Consider the following 18,680-nt stretch of genomic DNA (forward strand, 5'->3'; position numbering starts at 1 on the left):
GACAAGTGCTGTTCTCTCCTAATGACTGACAGTGTGGTAGATTTATGGGTTAGACACACTGGTAGAGCCACAGACTAAGTGTGCCAAGGTTTGTTCATAAGTGGTTCCTCACCAACTTTTAGCAACATTAAACTTTTAATCACAGTTTAGCTTTCTTCCCTTATTCTCCTCTTTAATTTCCCCTAATCCCTTCATTCTTCCTTTCCTTTTCTCTTAAGAAATCTTACTGGATCTCAAGATATCCGTGAGATTATAAGTGGGGTTTTTATTGTTTTTTTTTTCAGTTTTGTTTTTTATTTCAAAGTGATTTTCAACAAAGAGCATATACAATAGTTTGGCAAATTAAAAACAGAATATCTTTGTGAAGAAATATGGACTTGAGCTCATCTTCATGGTTTCAAGGACATATCTAATGCAAAAGAAACAGCTAAGGTACTTAACACAACAAATTAACTCATAATTGTGTTCTTTTATGGGGGACTCTGCTTTTCTGAGAAGTAGGGGAGAGGGAGGGGCAAGAGGGAGAGAAAGGAGTGGGCTACAATTGGGATATAAATGGAATAAATAAATAAATACATACATACATACATATATACATACATACTAAGAAAATTGATGTGTGCTTTTAGTGATTCTATTAAACTAGTCAAATTTTTAAGTACAATTATATGTTATGTTTGGTCCTGCACAGTCAAGTCCATATGTCATTTTAGAGGTAGTATGTACCTACAAATTATACACACACACACACACACACACACACACACACACATATACACACACAAATGTATAATTGGAATTACACAGCTACAGTGCAGCAATGCCTCAACTAGAAACCAGAGGCTAACAAACAAAGACCTCAGTGCCAGGAATGGAAATGGGTTACATCTTTTGGAGTTGTTGGCTAACGAAATCTCATAGACAGACGACCCCCGCCAACACATTCAAGCAGCACAGGCTTTTGACCTTGCTTTCAGTATCTCTCCAGAACTTGATAGTAACATCAGATTTCTGAAGACACCATATCACTTGGGTCAAAAATATAATTAAATCAAATCAATACAGACATGGAAACTTTATCCCACCTGGATGGCTACCAGAGTTCTGGAAGGTGCTATGGAAACAAATGGAGGAGAAAAGCAAATATCCATCTGTGAACCCTGGAAGCTTCAAAATTGACTGTCCTGGTAAGGTATCCCTACTGTTTCAGTAGTGGCGTGGACATTATGGGAGTAATAACCACTTTCTGGTTGTATTTAAGTCCTACTTCACAATATGCAGTTTATTTCTGGCACCAGTCTCAGGCCAAGAACCTATGACTAGATAAGGCATAGTCCCTAAGGTAGAACCTACTACTATTATTGTACTAAATGGACATAGTATTAAACTAAGCTGACTCCTAATGACTTTCATTAAACCAATAGATCAACATATTTCTCAAGTCTCATCGCAAGAGCTCCTGTTTGCAGATGATGAATAACACAGAGACATACAACAACAAGAGAATACAAAATGCTCAGCTCTAAATGGAACATTTATTGTTCACCCCTATGTCAAAGGTTCAAGGATCATTGTGGAAGAGGGAACTGGCAAGTTATAAAAGCCAGAGTGAGTGAATGACTACAAAGAAAGATCTGGACACAACACAGCACAGCAGCTGTACAAATGACCTCAAAAATTTCAGCAGCATGAAGAAAACCTAAGCAATATCCAGTGCCCACGTGTAAACAGCAGCTGAGTATAGCATCTCACCTTGAGCTGTTGAGTGAATGGAGAGGCAATTTTCTTCAAAAATGTACCCCTTGATGAGATGGCCACACTCCAGAGAAAGACCACAGTTCCAAAAATATTTGGAGAGCACAAATTGGTCTTAAAAGAAAAACAAAAAAAGGAAGTCATGAGGTTGGGTGGCAGAGAAAGTAATTTGGAAAGATTTGGAGGAGGAACATGGATGTTATAAAAACAGATAGTACAGAACTCTAAACTCTCAGAGAGTTAAAGTCTATCCTACAGTCAGCATCTCAGTGAATGTAAATAAAAATTGTAATATGACTTAACAGCAAAAAATACACCATACTCATAGCTTGCTTTCTTATTATATATCTATCTTAAAATACATAAACTGACCAATAACATTGGCCTCTGGATAGGAATTCTAGATTTACCTGAGACCTCACATTTTCTAGTTTGTTACAGTAAATACGCTGCTTGATTTCCTTGGCCAACATAGAATAATAGCACTGTGAATAAACATTAAAAAGTTAATTCAGGTGCAACTCATATAATAATGCCTGATATACAACAAGCATATGACAAATGCAAAGACAAAAAGGCAATAAGAGAAATAGCAGAACAGATAAGAGGTTGATTTCTATATTGCTCATATGTATTGGAAATGTGAGATAGACAGATGGTGTGTGAGCATTTTCCTTCTGACTGGGAAGGGAAAAATGAAGTACTAGCTACTATCATTTAATTTGTAAAGAGAAGACAGTAAAGGTCCAGTAATGTGCAGGAGAGCACTACAAAATAATAAGTCATTCTGCCTAAATATCCATAGCTCCCAGTTCATAATATTACAAAAAAATAAGATCTGATGGCAAGTAGCAAGTCTCCATGGACAGAAATACTTTAAAGAGGAAACAATGTAACATATAACTTCTCATTGTTGCCATAATTATATTTTAATTTTCTGACTGCACTTATTAAATATATTAATTACAAGAAAATAAGTATGATAAAGGTAGAAAATCAATTACTTAGCATTCAGAAGGAATTGTTAGATGACAGCACATTAAATCAACCTAACAAAATTGGAATAACTAGCGACTTGTGATTTGTTGTAAGTGTCATTAGTTACTGTTATAGGGCATGAATTGAACAAATTTAATGAAAGATCCTTTAACATTTGCGAACAGCTTAAGTGGAAAGAAACAGAAGAATACCGTGTACATTTTTACACAGTCCAATGAAATAAAGTACATAAACAAATACATTATTAACCTGTTGGAAAAAAAACATTCTGAAAGAATGATGTTTTAAATATTAAATATTTTAAATGATGTTTTAAACATTTAAATATTTTAAATGTTTCTGTGGAAGCAAAACATTATCCTCTATTCACGTAAATTGGAAAACGTCTCTCTGTCTAAACTATTGTTTCTTCAGTGATTTCAAATTGAAAGATTCACTGATGGCTATTGAGAAATAAATGCCTCAGAATTCTCTGAAGAGGAAAGGTAAGAATAAACAGTGGGAAGAAGACAGAGAGAGAGAGAAATGTGGGAAAAGAACTTCAGGGAGGACGGACATTGGCATGGTGGAAGGCCATGAGCGTGAGAGTAACAATCATCAGTTTATCTTATACACGTATGAAATTATCAAAGAACAAATTTTAAAAAAAGCCATCAAAGATAAGCTATGATAGTAACTGCCGTAAGCAAAGCTTTCTGGTTCGTGGGAGCTGTTCTTCAAGGAGAGAGCTCTCCTACACTGTCACCTCTACAAACACTGTAGAGCAGTGTGACTCAGCAGGAATGCAACATGAGCCAAATTTCAACACCCTGGACTAATTTCAAATCTTAAAATAAATAAATAAATGTCTTAGTTGCTCCATTTTTTAAAATGGAATTTACTGACTGACTTTATTGTTGTTTTACTCAAATATTTTGAAATGTAAAGTGAATACAAATTTAGACTAACAGCAGTGCTCAAACCCATACGTGGCCAAGGACCAGCGTGACTGGCAGCGTGACTGGCAGGTGTGCTTTCATACACTTTCCTCAGTACTCACCCTAAGTGAATCCCGTGCATCTACACTGAGATTTATCTTACATGTAAAATGTGCATTAGATTTTGGAAGCCCAATATAAGTCAGAGTGTTAGGATATCAAGAATTTTATATCTAGCACATCTTACAAAACTATTTTGGATATAAGACGTATTTTATAGTAGTTAAATTGTTTTACCTGTTCCTTTTTAGCTTATATTTATAGAACTAGCTTTTACCATTTTTCTGAAGCTTCATGCATTCAGCATATTCAGATAAATGAAAATACTTAATAGAGAGCCAAATGTTTACCAAACAGTATATAGTTAGAATATACCATCCCTGCTTCTGACCTCATAAAAGAAAAAGGAATAAGGAAAAACAAACACATATGCATAGGCATGTAATATGAAATAAGATAGATTTGTACCACCTGTGCCTTGATGAACAATGGACAGTATATACCTCCCAGGCCTTTATTTGCACCATAGCTTTTTCTATTCACCTTGGTCCATCAATCATATCTCCCCATTAAATAAACTACTGTCAATGAGAGTTTATCTCAGTTTTAAAATTCAGTTAAGTAAAATTGAATATAGTCACTGTTTTAATCAACATATAAAAGTAAAATTTTGAATTTTTTGTACAGGATAAAAACATCTTTAGATAAAAGCTAATCTTAGTAATCATTTGAAGAATATTTTGAGGAAAATTAGCTTACTCCCCAAAAGATTACTATGGTGTTGTTATCCTTTATCTCCTATTCTCCAAATTAGATGTTAGATTTTTATAGTAGAAGATTTTCTGCTGTATAGGTTATTGGGTTCTACAGAAAAGTTTAAGCATAAATAGTGTCTCCTCCCAGAAAGTCTTTATAATCACTTTGTTATTATTCACAGAAATTCTGTTCTGTATTAAATATTTCTTGTGATAAGGAAAAAAATTGCTTACAAGGTTATATTGAGCTGTTTCTGAGGTAGTTATGTGAAGATCTGTTTCACTCAGTAATTACTCAGTGAGGGTCTACAGGGAATGAACACATAGTTTGCAGCTCACTTCAGCATAGAGACCACTTGGGCCCAACTTGGGATGAGAATGCCAAGCTTCATAACTAGGCTGATTTGTTGTCCCCCAAATGCAGAAGTTCAACTTACTCTGTACTGCTCTGTAGCTTATTAATACAGAATAAGTCTTTGTTTCCGTGCATTTTATTTTAGATGTGATGAGTCTCCATGAGCGTGTACGAAGGCGTGTCTGCATTCCAGCCGGTTCACAAAGACCTAGGAGGTCTTTGGGTGTGGTGAGAGCACCCCTGTTGATAGATTAAAATTCTTCTACACCACTCTGATTTCCATTGTGGCTGTACGGGTTAGGAACCCCACCAGTAGCATATGAATGTCACTTTACTATATGTCCTTTCCATCATCATCTGGTCTCATTTTTTTGTTATTAACCTTGCTTGGGATAAGGTGAAATCTCAAAGTAGTTTTTATTTGCTTTTTCCTGATGATTAACGGTGTTGAACATTTAAGTGTTTCTTCGTCATTTGTGTTTCGTCTTTTGAGGATTCTCTGTTTAGTTCTATACCCCATTTTCACTCTTCTTTGTTAAAATTTTTTTCAGACAATATGTTTTGATTATATACTTTACCCTACCCGAACTCCTCCCAAATTCTCTCCACCTGCTTTACCCAAGCAACATCATGCTATTTCTTTCTTTCTGAGAAAGAAAAAGGAAAAATTGGAAATCAAAACAAACAATAACAACAAGCCAATAAGACAAGAAATACAGAACACAGAAACGATTGAGTCTGTTATGTGATGCCCGAAAATACCTGGCCATGTGTCCTGTCCTGGAGTGTGTTTGGTATATGTAGACACCTGATTTTCCTGTCCCTAGCAGCTATCAGTTGAAAATGCCTTTTTTCTGACTGAGAATTGATCATCTTACCCAGGGTATCAGAAGAAGGAGAGGGCATGGAACAGGACAGGAGCTTACCACAGAGGGCCTCTGAAAGACTCTACCCAGCAGAGTATCAAAGCAGATGCTGAGCCTCTTGTGAAAGAGGGGGGAGATGAGGGACCTAGGGGGAACAGGAACTCCACAAGGAGAGCAACAGAACCAAAGGATATGGGCAAAGGGGTCTTTTCTGAGACTGATGTTCCAAAGACCATGCATAGAGATAACCTAGAACCTCTGCACAGATGGAGCCCATGGCAGCTCAGTCTCCAAGTGGGGTTCCTGGTAATGGGAGCAGGGGCTGTCTCTGACATTGACTCAGTGGCTGGCTCTTTGATCACCTCCCCCCGTGAAGGGGAAGCAGCCTTGGCAAGCCACAGAGGAGGACAAAGCAGCCAGTCCTGATGAGACCTGATAGGCTAGGGTCAGAGGGAAGGGAAGGGTCCTCCCCTATCATTGGACTTGGGAAAGGGCATGGGAGGAGAAGAGGGAGGGCTGGTGGGATTGGGAGGGGGCGAGGGAGGGGCTACAGCTCTGATACAAAGTGAATAAACTGTAATTAATAAAAAATAAATTAATAAAAAAGTAAAATAGCTTCTTGATTAAGAGTTTAACTTTGTGTCCACACCTCCCTCTCAGTCTTGGGATTTTTGTCTGGCTTGAACTTATGTAGATTTTGTGCATGCTGACATAGTCTCCGTGAGTTCATAGGTGTATCAGCCACGTTATGTCCAGAAACCAACTTCTTTGGAGTCATCCATGACTTCTGGCTCTTATAATTCTCCTGCCTCCTCTTCCACATGCATTCCTGAGCCTAGAGGAATGTATACAATCCCCTTTTTAACTTAGGCTACTTGTTTTCTTGATGTTCAGTAAAACCAGAGATGCCTTCTTTTACTTTTAACTCTATATGAAATAACATGGCTTGAAGGAGGTCACTTTGGCCCCTTGGCACACCTCTTTCTAGATACATATCACAGTTTTAAAAACTTTAAAAAAGTAACTTATACTTTATAGATATTAATGGTCTAATTGATTAATAGAAGTTGAACTAGATTTTGGTGAAAAATAGTTTAATGCTTTTTTCAATTTCAATTTTTCAAGAAATAGAGCCAGACACTACAAATAAATTTTATCATGAAAGCTTAATTATTCGACTTTTATGAAATTAAAAGTAAAAAAGAAACTTGTATAAAGCATGTATTTTTAGATTTTTTTTCATAAATCATAAAAATTTGCTTTCTGACTGATTTATACCCGCTAAGTCACAATTTCCTGATTTATTGGAAAGGATTTTCTTCCCAGTTCACTCCCACTTCAACATCCAGAATGCAAAGATCCTACTCAGTCTGAAACCCCAACAGTAGTGGCAGGATGACAAGTCTTCCTGGTTGTTTTCTAAGCCTTTCAGAGACTCTGTGTCTTTCATAGCCAGGCTTCATTCTCCTGTACCCAATTTTCTGGTGGCCACTTATCTTTCTCATCAGCTCCTTCTTGAAAAATCCTACAAATTCCAAGCTGACAACTGTTACATAAATTTCATATGAGTTATTTCAAGGTCTCCACTCTTCCATTTCCCCAAAGATCAAAACACAAAAATAAGAAATCTGTCCACCTAATGCACATTTTGGCACATGTTCAAGATTTTGTGAACCATGCAACTGTATATCCATATATCTTTATGCATATATTGCCAGCCAAGTTTTCAACTTTAAGAACAGCTTGAATAAGTCTCCTAAATTTATTAGAGTGTTTTTCTATTCTGTGACTTTCATCAAGCTTTCTCCAAGACTGAGAAATATTAATGTGGGTTGGTGAGGTGTCTCCATGGGTAAAGTACTTGCTATGCAAGTGTGAGGATCAGAGTTCAAATCCCAGAATTATACCTAAATTCAGATGAGGCAGTGTGCATCTTTAATTCCAGCAATGTAAGTCAAGATGGGAGGCAGAGACAGAAGAATATTCTAGAACCTAGAGAACCAGCTAGCTTAGCATACACAGCATTGAATGAAAATATATCCTCTCTTAAATAAGATGGACTGTGAAGTCTAACACCAAAAAATTGTCCTCTGGCCTTCATAAATAAACTATGTCGCATACACACTACACTAAGACCTCACACACATATGCAAACTACATCTACACATCACACATGACATCCAATAAATTTAAATAAATATATAGATGATAAAAAATAATAAATACATACATAAATATATAAATAAATAAAATTTAAAGAGAGATGCTAAGAGCTCCATTCAAAGTGCCTTTTCTCTGGTCTTCGGCATTGTTTGAAATATGCAACTTTCTGTCCTTTGTCTGATGTCTAAATTTGAAGTTCTTCACTAGATAGGATGCTCACTATTTGCTAGATTTTTTAAAAATATATATGTGTAGAATATACATTATATACAATATATTATATATACATTTTATGTATATACATGCATATATACATACATATATACATATATACAATATATATAAAATATATACAATATATTGTATACAATATATTCTCATCATGATTTCCCCTTCCCCAACTCCTTCCATTTCCTTTCCTTATGGATCTTCTGCTTGTATCCAGTAGTTTCCTATTTTGTGTTTTATGGGATGCTCATTTTTACAAGATCTTTTCTCTTTTAAAAAATAGTGTTATCCAATTTTATGTCATTTTCTAATTCACAAGGATCCAAGTGTAAATATTTTTTCTTATTATTTTTCTCCTTCTTTGAGCCTTGACACAAATGATTTCTTCAGCCAAGGAAAACCACACCCCACAAAAAACCATCATCTCTCTAACTCCTTGTTGCACTTCACACCTACATTGAATTATTCTGCAACCACAAATACAGTGTCTCTCTGTTGAGCACAACTGCAAACAGCTATTTATCTTTTTTAAAGCTTCTCATAAGCTTTCAAATATCCACCCCTTTTTCCTATGATCCATGTCATGTCAAAAGGTTTCACTAATCATGATATATAAAACTATCCCTTTCCTGAATATTACTCATTATTTAGATTACTTTGCATTAATCATCTTCGTGGCAATTAATCATCTTAAAAATTACTTATAAGAATATTATTTTGTTCACTTTTCCCCTGGATTTTTAACTATGATTGGTACAGAAAACATGCTAAATAACAAAGATGTTGAATCTGTGTCAAGATTAATAAAATTATTTATTTCATGTGACACACAACTTAAGCCCGGTACTTTGGATGTTCAGGGAGGAAGATCTGAGTTTGAAACCAAATTGGACTTTATAATAATACCCTGTCTCAAAGAGGAATAAATCAATAAATAAACTCTTCCTTTCTACAATATGAAGAAAGCTATAACATGAAAAAAGCTAACCATAAATCAGAAATTGTACTTTCACTACACACTGAATTTGCTGACACCTTGATCTTGGATTTCCTAGCCTCCTAAACATTGAGAAATGAGGCTCTTGTGGTTTGTAAAAATACCCATTTTGCTTGAAAGACTCTACCTAGCAGTGTTTCAAAGCAGACACTAAGACTCATAACCAAACCCTCGGCAGAGTGCAGGGAATCATATGAAAGAAGGGAAGTTAGTATGATATGGAAAGGATAGGAGCTCTACAAGGACCAAATATATCTGGGCACAGGGTCTTTTCTGAGACTGACACTCAACCAAGGACCATCTATGGATACAACCTAGAACTTCTGCTCGGATGTGGCCTGTGGTAGCTCAGTAACCAAGTAGTTTTCCAAAGTAAGGGGAACACGGACTATTTCTAACAGGATCTCAAGGGCAGGCTGTTTGACACCCACCCCCCCAGGGGAGGAGCAGTCTGTTAGGCCACAGAGGAGGACTTTGCAGCCAGCCCTGAAGATACCTGATAAAACAGGGTCAGATGAAAGGGGAGGAGGTCCTCCCCTATCAGGGGACTTGGAAAGGGGCAGGGAGGAGACCAGGGAGGGAGTGTGGGGTTGGGGAGGGAATGAGGGAGCGGGATACAGCTGGGACACAGAGTTAACAAAATGTAACTAAAAAGAAAAATAAAATAAAATAAAATAAAATAAAAAAAATATAAAGGGAAGATTGCAGTGAAGGATAAAATTTCCTTCATGTTAAGAAACATAACTACATGACTATATCTTATGTATTTCCTTTCTTGTTGTTAGTAACTTTTAATATGCCATATTTATAAGTACTGTAGTTAATTAGTTACTAGAGTAAGCATAATACAAACCCAAGCATGACATAATGCCATAAAAGAAGAGCATGGATACCACATACACACATATTGCTAAAGTACTTATTAAATGGCTTTAATTTGTTCATTGGTACAAAAATTACTAATCTGCAGGAAACATACTTATGTTCTACCTTAATTATAAATGTTGTTAAAGTGAAGAATAGGTCTTTTCCATGCTAGTTCTTTCCATAATATCTGGAATGAGTTTTGCTCATACTAAATGTTCAAGAAATACTACTTAGAAAAAAATAAAAATTAAATTTGCATTTAAAACAAAATAATATTTTCTCTATTGAATTCATGATGTACTTGTAAATGGGCTTAGAGCCTTCACTCTGTTGAAATTTGTACTTTATAAGACTGTAATATAAAGTTTGAGCATTTAAGATGACATGAGAAAACAAAGAAGAACTTGACTTCATTTTTCTCACCATTAATAACATAGGAAATATTTGTATATTGTCTTTGTAATATTGTCTAGATAGAATCCAGTCATCTGCAGTTTTGCGAATAAAGCAACTACGTGTGATGGGAAAAAAAATACCCATTTTGTGTGTGTTAGAGCATCTTGTACAGGCTGACAATGTTTGCTTTGTACTATTTTCTACCTAATGTAAAAAGATACTCTTCAATGTGTTTCTTCATACTTTTAGTTTTGTCTTATTTTCTGTTCGTAAGAAGGCTAATGCTCTTGAAGATTTGATATAAGGCTTGTCTTGTTGTTATTTTTTACATATGCATATGTAATGGTCTCAGAACTACTTGTTAATAATACTTTGTTGTCCTCATTATTATTTTGACACTTTCGTTGCATCTCCATTGATTATATACGAATGTGGTCAATGGCTGGAGCCATAGTCTTCATCAGTTCTCCTATGTCCACATGATAGCGCACAACTCCTACCCTTTTGACACTAGAACATTCATAGTGACTCTTGAAAAAAGACACTTCCATCAATGTTATTTTTAAATAATTCAAATGGTATTAATGTGATGTATTTCCAAGTGTATGGAGGGGTATATAACTAGATAATTCCTACTAAGAACACTTTCTGGAATCTGTGTTTTTTTTCCCATTTCCATTATTTTTTTATTTTTATTAATTATAGTTTATTCACTTTGTATCCCAATTGTAGCCTCATCCCCCAATTCCATCCCAATCCTATCTCTCCTCCCTCTTCTTCTCCCTCTCTCAGTCCAATGATAGGATGGATTCTCCTCCCCTTCCATCTGACCCTAGTCTATCGGGTATCATCATGACTGGCTTCTTAGTCTTCTTCTATGGATTGGTAAGGCTGCTCCCCCCTCAGGTGGAGGTGATCAAAGAGCCAGCCCATGACTTCATGTCAGAGAAGGTCCTTGTTCCTATTATTGGGGAACAATCTTGGATATGGAGCTGCCAGTGGCTACTTCTCTGCAGGGTTCTAGGTTATCTCCATGCATGGTCCTCGATTGGAATATCAGTCTCAGAAAAGACCACTGTGCCCAGATATTTTGGTTCTGTTGCTCTCCTTGTGGAGCTACTGTTCCCTCCAGGTCTCTCTATCTCCCTCTTCTTTCATAAGATTCCCTGTCCTCTGCAAAAAAGTTTGGCTATGAATCTCAGCATATGTTTTAATATCCTGCTGGGTAGTCTTTCAGAGGCCCTCTGTGATAGGCTCCTGTCCTGTTCCCCATTTTCTTCTGCTTCTGATGTCAATTTCATTTGCCTTTCTGAATGAAGATTGAACATCTTACCAGAGTCCTCCTTCTTGTTTAGCTTATTTAGGTGTATAGATTTTAGTATGATTATCCTATATTATATGTCTAATATCCAATTATAAGTGAGTATATACCATGCGTGCCTTTCTGCTTCTGGGATACCTCACACACTATGATCATTTCTAGAACCCACCATTTGCCTGCAAATTTCATGATTTCTTTATTTTTAATTGCTGAGTAGTATTCCATTGTGTAAATATACCACAGTTTGAAATATTGTATTCTTCTGAATGTATTTGGGGAATATGGGCATTTGCTATCATCTAAGAGAATGGAACAGATCATTTCTATGAGGTTTCCAAAAATATAGTCAGAAACATTTTGCTTTTCTTTGTGCCATAAACAGACTTTGATTGGTTTCTCCTAAGAATATTATGTTTGGGTTAGATACAGTGCTGAGTATAGCTCCCATAATCAGAAGATAGAGGTAGAAGAAACGCTGAAAGATCAAAACCAACCAAATGTACAGAGGGAGCTCCAAACCAGACTGACTACATGACAAAATCTTTCTCCAAAGAGAGGTTTCTTTTCATCACTAGTGTAAACTTAATTATGTTTGGAGTTTCACTTTTCATTATTATTTGTTGGTATATAGAAATATAATTGATTTTATATATTGGCTGCTTATATATTGAATATGTTGCCATGTTCAGGTAGCTATTTGTTGATCACACAAGATATTATTCATTAAATAAAATTCTTTTAGTCTTTCATGTTGATTTTCTTCTATCTGTCTTCCTGCACTGGGTTAAACATCAATTAAAGAGGAAACCACTCAGCATTTCACTGGTAGGTGGGGTTATATCTATAGATTTACTCATACAGACATTTTATTAGATTGGGGACTATTTTTCCTACATTTGTACTGGGAGGGTTGTTTCCTTTTAAGTGAAAATGGATTTTTAGCTTCAATATAATCAATAAACACTACTTTGCCATGCCACAACGTAGTCTTTTACTCCCCTTCCTTTGTTGCAAACCTTAGAATGATCTACTTGAATATCTTCATACAAAACCAGAATTACCCAAACAAGGACATCCCAGAGTGAACTATTCTATTAAACATGTGTGTGAAAAGAGAGAGATAAAACTCCTAGTGATAAAAATAATTAAGCTTTTTTTTTTCTAATAGTCAGTACATAGGTTCTTTGAATGACCTTAGATTGGTCAATACAATTGTGCTTGGCATCCCTGGAGGGACACTAAGGCTGGCACTGCATCACAACCAATCCTGAGGATTAAGAAAACTGATATGGATCACCTCCCCCTAATGGGGGAGCAGCCTTACCAGGCCACAGAGGAGGACATTGCAGCCAGTCCTGATGAGATCTGATAGGCTACTATGGTCAGATGGAAGGGGAGGAGGACTCTCCTATCAGTGGACTTGGGGAGGGGCATGGGAGGAGAAGAGGGAGGGTAGGATTGGGAGGGAATGAAGGAGGAGTATACAGCTGGGATACAAAGTGAATAAACTGGAACTTATTTAAAAAATAATTAATTAAAAAAGAAAACTGATAGGACAAAATAGGAATATGTAGTCTGGATTAGTTCATAAAATAACTTTTATTTATTTAAAATTTATTATTTGAAACTCATACTGTGAAAATTCCTCACTAGGAAATTATTCTAAAGAGTTTTGTCATATGGAACACTAATGTCTCAAACTCATTTTCAAATACCCTTAGGAAAAACATAAAAATATTGAAAAATTGCACATGCATAGAAGGACAATGTGAGAAAATAAATGAAATAAAACAAATGCAAACTAATGTAGAATCTTGTTGTACTTAGAGTGTTATTATAATATTGCTGTCTTAACTGATAAATTGAATTTTTTATTTTATAAAGAGTTGTACTTGTAAAAAACTGATATATGATACAAACATATTTGGTGATCAAGAAAGATAATTTTATAAATGTCTGAAGAAATTTCTGAACAATGAAACAATTTTACTTGATACCCATGGTTTGGTGAAATACGTTCCAAAATAGAGTAAAAATAAAAGACAATAAAGGTCGCACTGGAAAAAAATTAGACTTAAATTATACTAATATAATAAATATTAGAAATATGGAAGTGATTTAGATTTTGAAAACTTAAATATTTATGCAACTAAATATTTTCTCTATCAAATTTTCCTAGTATTAGTTTAGGGCTTAACATTTTGTTATTTTATTCACATCTCATATGAAGATAGACATTGATCCATGAAGCACATATTAATTCCAGAAAATAATTAAGTTTCCTCTTAAATGGGCAGTACATGGTTTCACCTGCAAGCAATATAAAAGTTATACTAGACAATAAAATTATATTTTGTCTCTATTATACACAGAAGCACAATTTTATTGTGCTTGCAATTGCCTTTACACACCATTACCCTGTAGTCTAGAATGCTGGCCTGTGAATTTGAAAGCAATGTAGAGGGCTTTACCATACAACTAACTCTCACAGAAATAAAATCTTTGCCTTGTGCAATGAAACTATAGGGTTCACAGACTTTGGAAATGGAAATGTCTCATTAGGTCATCTTTTTTTGAAAAAATATTATACTATATGATCTTCATTTTCAAGTGTTTTACCCAGTTAAAATTTTAACAACCCTACCACTATAACGTTCTCAGAAAACTATTTCATAATGCCCTAAGGATTCTCTTATGCTACATGCGTATTTTCCACAAAAAAAAACTTAAAAAGAAAAATAGCAAATGATCTTCTATTTCCATCTAACCTGAATGTCTTCATTGATTTCCTCAATGTGTTTTCTTCTTTCTAGTTTCCCAAAGCTTTGTTTTAGATTTAGAACCAAAGTGAAAGAAATACAGTGCTACTGAGAAGTTGGTTTTCTCTGTCTCTTTCTTGCTCTCTCTTCTCTCCTCTTTCTCTCTTTCTTAGTGCTGTGCTTTATCAGACAAAACAATATATAGTACAAATGCAATGTTTGCATTATACTTAGCCAAAGAGTTCTCATTATTTGCTTTTATCCATTATTGCAATAATTCTCTCCTGAAACAGAGCGGTCACCACAAAATCCATTCCATTTTTTTAACTCTTCAAATATTTTCATTTGTTTAATAACTAATTTTTTCAACAATCTTTAAAATAGGGCTATTATCTACCACTTTAAAGTTATTATTTAGTACAATTTATTTACTTTGTATCCAAGCTGTAACCGTTTTCCCCATTTTCTCCTCCCAGTCCCACCATCCCACCCTCTTCTAACCCTATGCCTCTTCCCTAGTCCATTGATAAGAGAGGTCCTCCTTTCCTTCTGTCTGACCCTAGACTATCAGGTCTCATCAGGGCTGGCTAAATTGTGTTCCTCTGTGGCCTGGCAAGAGTACACTCCCCCACCAGGGGGAGGTAATCAAAGAGCTGGCCACTAAGTTCATGTCAGAGACAGCCCCTGTTCTGCTTACTTGGGAATCTCCTCTGACACCAAGTTGCCAACTGGCTACATCTGAGCAGTGGCTCTAGGTCCTCTCCATTCATGGTCCTTGGTTACAGAAATTGTGGTACAATTACACAATGGAATACTACTCAGCAATTAAAAACAAGGAAATCATGAAATTTGCAGGCAAATGGTGGGAACTAGAAAAGATCATGCTAAGTGAGGTAACACAGACCCAGAAAGACACGTATGGTATATACTCACTTAAGAGTGGATATTAGCCATATCATATAGGATAAAAATACTAAAATCTATACTCCTAAAGAAGCTAAACAACAAGGAGGACCCAAGGGGAGATGCTTAATCCTTATTCAGCAGGGCAAACAGGATAGACATTGGAAGTAGGAGGAGATAGGGTACAGGACAGGAACCTCCCACAGAGGGACTCTGAAAGATTCTACCCACCAGGGTGTGAAGCAGATGCTGAGACTGATAACCAAACTTTGGACAGAGTGCAGGGAATCTTATGAAAGAAGGGGGAGATAGAAAGACCTGGAGGAAACAGGAGTTCCACAAGAAGAGCAACAGAACAAAAAAAATCTGGGCCCACCCAGTGTTGGTGCAGAGATGTTACTCTAATCTATTCTATTTTTAAAGTAATATGCTAGGCTAAGCATGAAACAACACTTAGAAAAAATTAAGAATATACTAAACAACCATGTATATAGCATGAAGTATATAGATACAAGATTCTTCCCTATCCTCATCTGTATTAAAAAAAAAAAACAAAAAACAAAACAAAACAAAAAAAACCCACATTACTTATATCAGAAATAATATGCCAGCTAAGTCAGGTCTTTTTTTTACAAGCCTGTGGTCCAATCCCTGATAATTGGAAGGCTGATAAAAAATGTGAAGTTCAAGCCTGGACTCCAAAAGTGAATTCAAAGCCATTCTGAACAATTTAGCAACACTTTGTTTCAAAATGAAAATAAAAAGTAAGAAGAGAGATGGGGATATAGCTCAATGGCACAGTGCTTACCTAAATATGTGAAAACCTGGTTCAGTCACTAGTGGCACACACACACACACACAAAGCTTTAGGGTCAAAACATTAATCCCAATGATAGCTGCACCCTTACAGAAAAGCATAGAGACTGTACTGTGTTCTTACTCAGTCCTCTCCTTGGTCTCAACTTGGATCACATGCTTGTAAAAATCAGAATTATTGTCAGCAGAAAACATTATAAAATAGCTATGATGGACAAATTATAAATCACTAAAATAAGAAATAGATCTCTGGATTTCTTTATCATTTCTATATTCATGAAATGTAAAAATAATACTATGATCATGTCTAAAACATATACTTCCATCCTACAAAAACAAAAGTAATTATTAATTTAAATCACTATGAAAGATTTATCTTGAGATATGAAATAATGTTAAAAAATAATTGTCACTTTATTTTTCTAATTTTTACATTTTCAGATTTTTCTTTTTATCCATAACTGATATCTCTGTAAATTCCAAAACTGAGAAGTAGTTTATAATACACATTCTAGCCACGATGAAAATCAAATATAGTGCTCGCTTCGGCAGCACATATACTAAAATTGGAACGATACAGAGAAGATTAGCATGGCCCCTACGCAAGGATGACACGCAAATTCGTGAAGCGTTCCATATTTTTAAAAGACACAGACTAACAGAATGGTTGCGGAAACAGGATCCAACATTCTGTTGCATCCAAGAAACACACCTATGCAACAAAGATAAACACTACCTCAGAGTAAAGGGCTGGAAAAATGTCTTTCAAGCAAATGGTTCCAGAAAACAAGCGGGAGTAGCCATCCTAATATCTAATAAAATAGACTTTCAACCCAAGTTAATCAAAAAAGATAAGGACGGCCATTATATTCTCATCAAAGGAAAAATCCACCAAGAGGACATCACAATTTTGAATATCTATGCCCCAAAAACAAGAGCACCTACATTCGTAAATGAAACAACATTAAAGCTTAAATCACAGATTGATCTTAAAACCCTAATAGTGGGAGACTTCAACACTCCACTCTCACCAAGGGACAGATCAACTAGACAGAAAATAAATAGGGAAATAAAAACACTTACAGAGACCCTAAATCAAATGGACCTAATAGACGTCTACAGATCTTTTCATCCAAACTCAAAAGAGTATACCTTCTTTTCAGCACCGCATGGAACCTTCTCCAAAATAGACCATATAGTTGGTCATAAAGAAAGCCTCAACAGATACAAAAAGATTGAAATAATCCCTTGTATCCTATCTGACCACCATGGACTTAAGCTGGACCTCAACAACAACAGAAATAACAAACAGCCTACACGCACATGGAAACTGAACAACCTGTTACTCAACGACAGCTGGGTTAAGGAAGAAATAAAGAAAGAAATTAAAGACTTCATAGAATTCAATGAAAATGAAGGCACAACATACCCAAATTTATGGGACACATTGAAAGCAGTGCTCAGGGGAAAATTTATAGCACTAAGTGCCTGCAAGAAGAAATATGTAACATCACATACAAACAACTTAATGGCCCAACTGAAAACCCTAGAAAAAAAAGAAGCAGATACACCCAGGAGGAGCAGAAGGCTGGAAATAATCAAACTCAGGGCTGAAATCAATCAATTAGAAACAAATAAAACTATTCAAAGAATCAATGAAACAAAAAGCTGGTTTTTGAGAAAATCAACAAGATAGACAAACCCTTAGCCAAACTAACTAAAAAGCAGAGAGAATCTATCCAAATCAACAAAATCAGAGATGAAAAGGGTGACATAACTACAGACACAGAGGAAATTCAAACAATCATTAGGTCATACTACAAAAGCCTATATGCCACAAAATTTGAAAATCTAAATGAAATGGACAATTTTCTTGATAGATTCCATCTTCCAACATTAAGTCAAGATCAGGTAGAAAGACTGAACAGCCCAATATCCCCCAAGGAAATTGAAGCAGTCATTCACAGTCTCCCCGCCAAAAAAAAGCCCTGGGCCAGATGGTTTCAGCGCGAAATACTACCAGACCTTCAAGGAAGTGCTCACACCAATTCTCCTCAAACTATTCTGCAAAATAGAAACAGAAGGTACATTACCAAACTCATTCTATGAAGCAACAGTCACCCTGATACCTAAACCACACAAAGACCCAACAAAAAAAGAGAACTTCAGACCTATCTCTCTTATGAACATTGACGCAAAAATACTCAATAAAATACTTGCAAACCGAATCCAAGAACACATCAAAGATATCATCCACCACGACCAAGTAGGCTTCATCCCAGGCATGCAAGGGTGGTTCAACATATGGAAATCCATCAATGTAATCCACCACATAAACAAACTGAAGGAGAAAAACCACATGATCATCTCCTTAGATGCTGATACAGCAAGCCTATAGCCAACATCAAACTCAATGGAGAGAAACTTAAATCAATCCCACTGAAATCAGGGACAAGACAAGGCTGCTCACTCTCTCCCTACCTCTTCAACATAGTACTTGAAGTCCTAGCCAGAGAAATAAGA

General features: G+C 35.8%; 1 non-coding gene across 1 annotated transcript; it reads left to right on the plus strand.

The window, feature by feature from the left end:
* The first annotated feature begins 16,693 nt into the window (after positions 1 to 16,693).
* On the plus strand, positions 16,694 to 16,800 carry LOC129667818 (U6 spliceosomal RNA). The gene has a single exon (XR_008718812.1). It is a non-coding gene; the product is annotated as a U6 spliceosomal RNA (small nuclear RNA).
* Positions 16,801 to 18,680: the final 1,880 nt, after the last annotated feature.

The sequence above is a fragment of the Psammomys obesus genome, unplaced genomic scaffold (genome assembly GCF_907164565.1).
Source record: "Psammomys obesus unplaced genomic scaffold, mPsaObe1.curated_primary_1811, whole genome shotgun sequence".
Taxonomy (NCBI): Eukaryota; Metazoa; Chordata; class Mammalia; order Rodentia; family Muridae; genus Psammomys; species Psammomys obesus.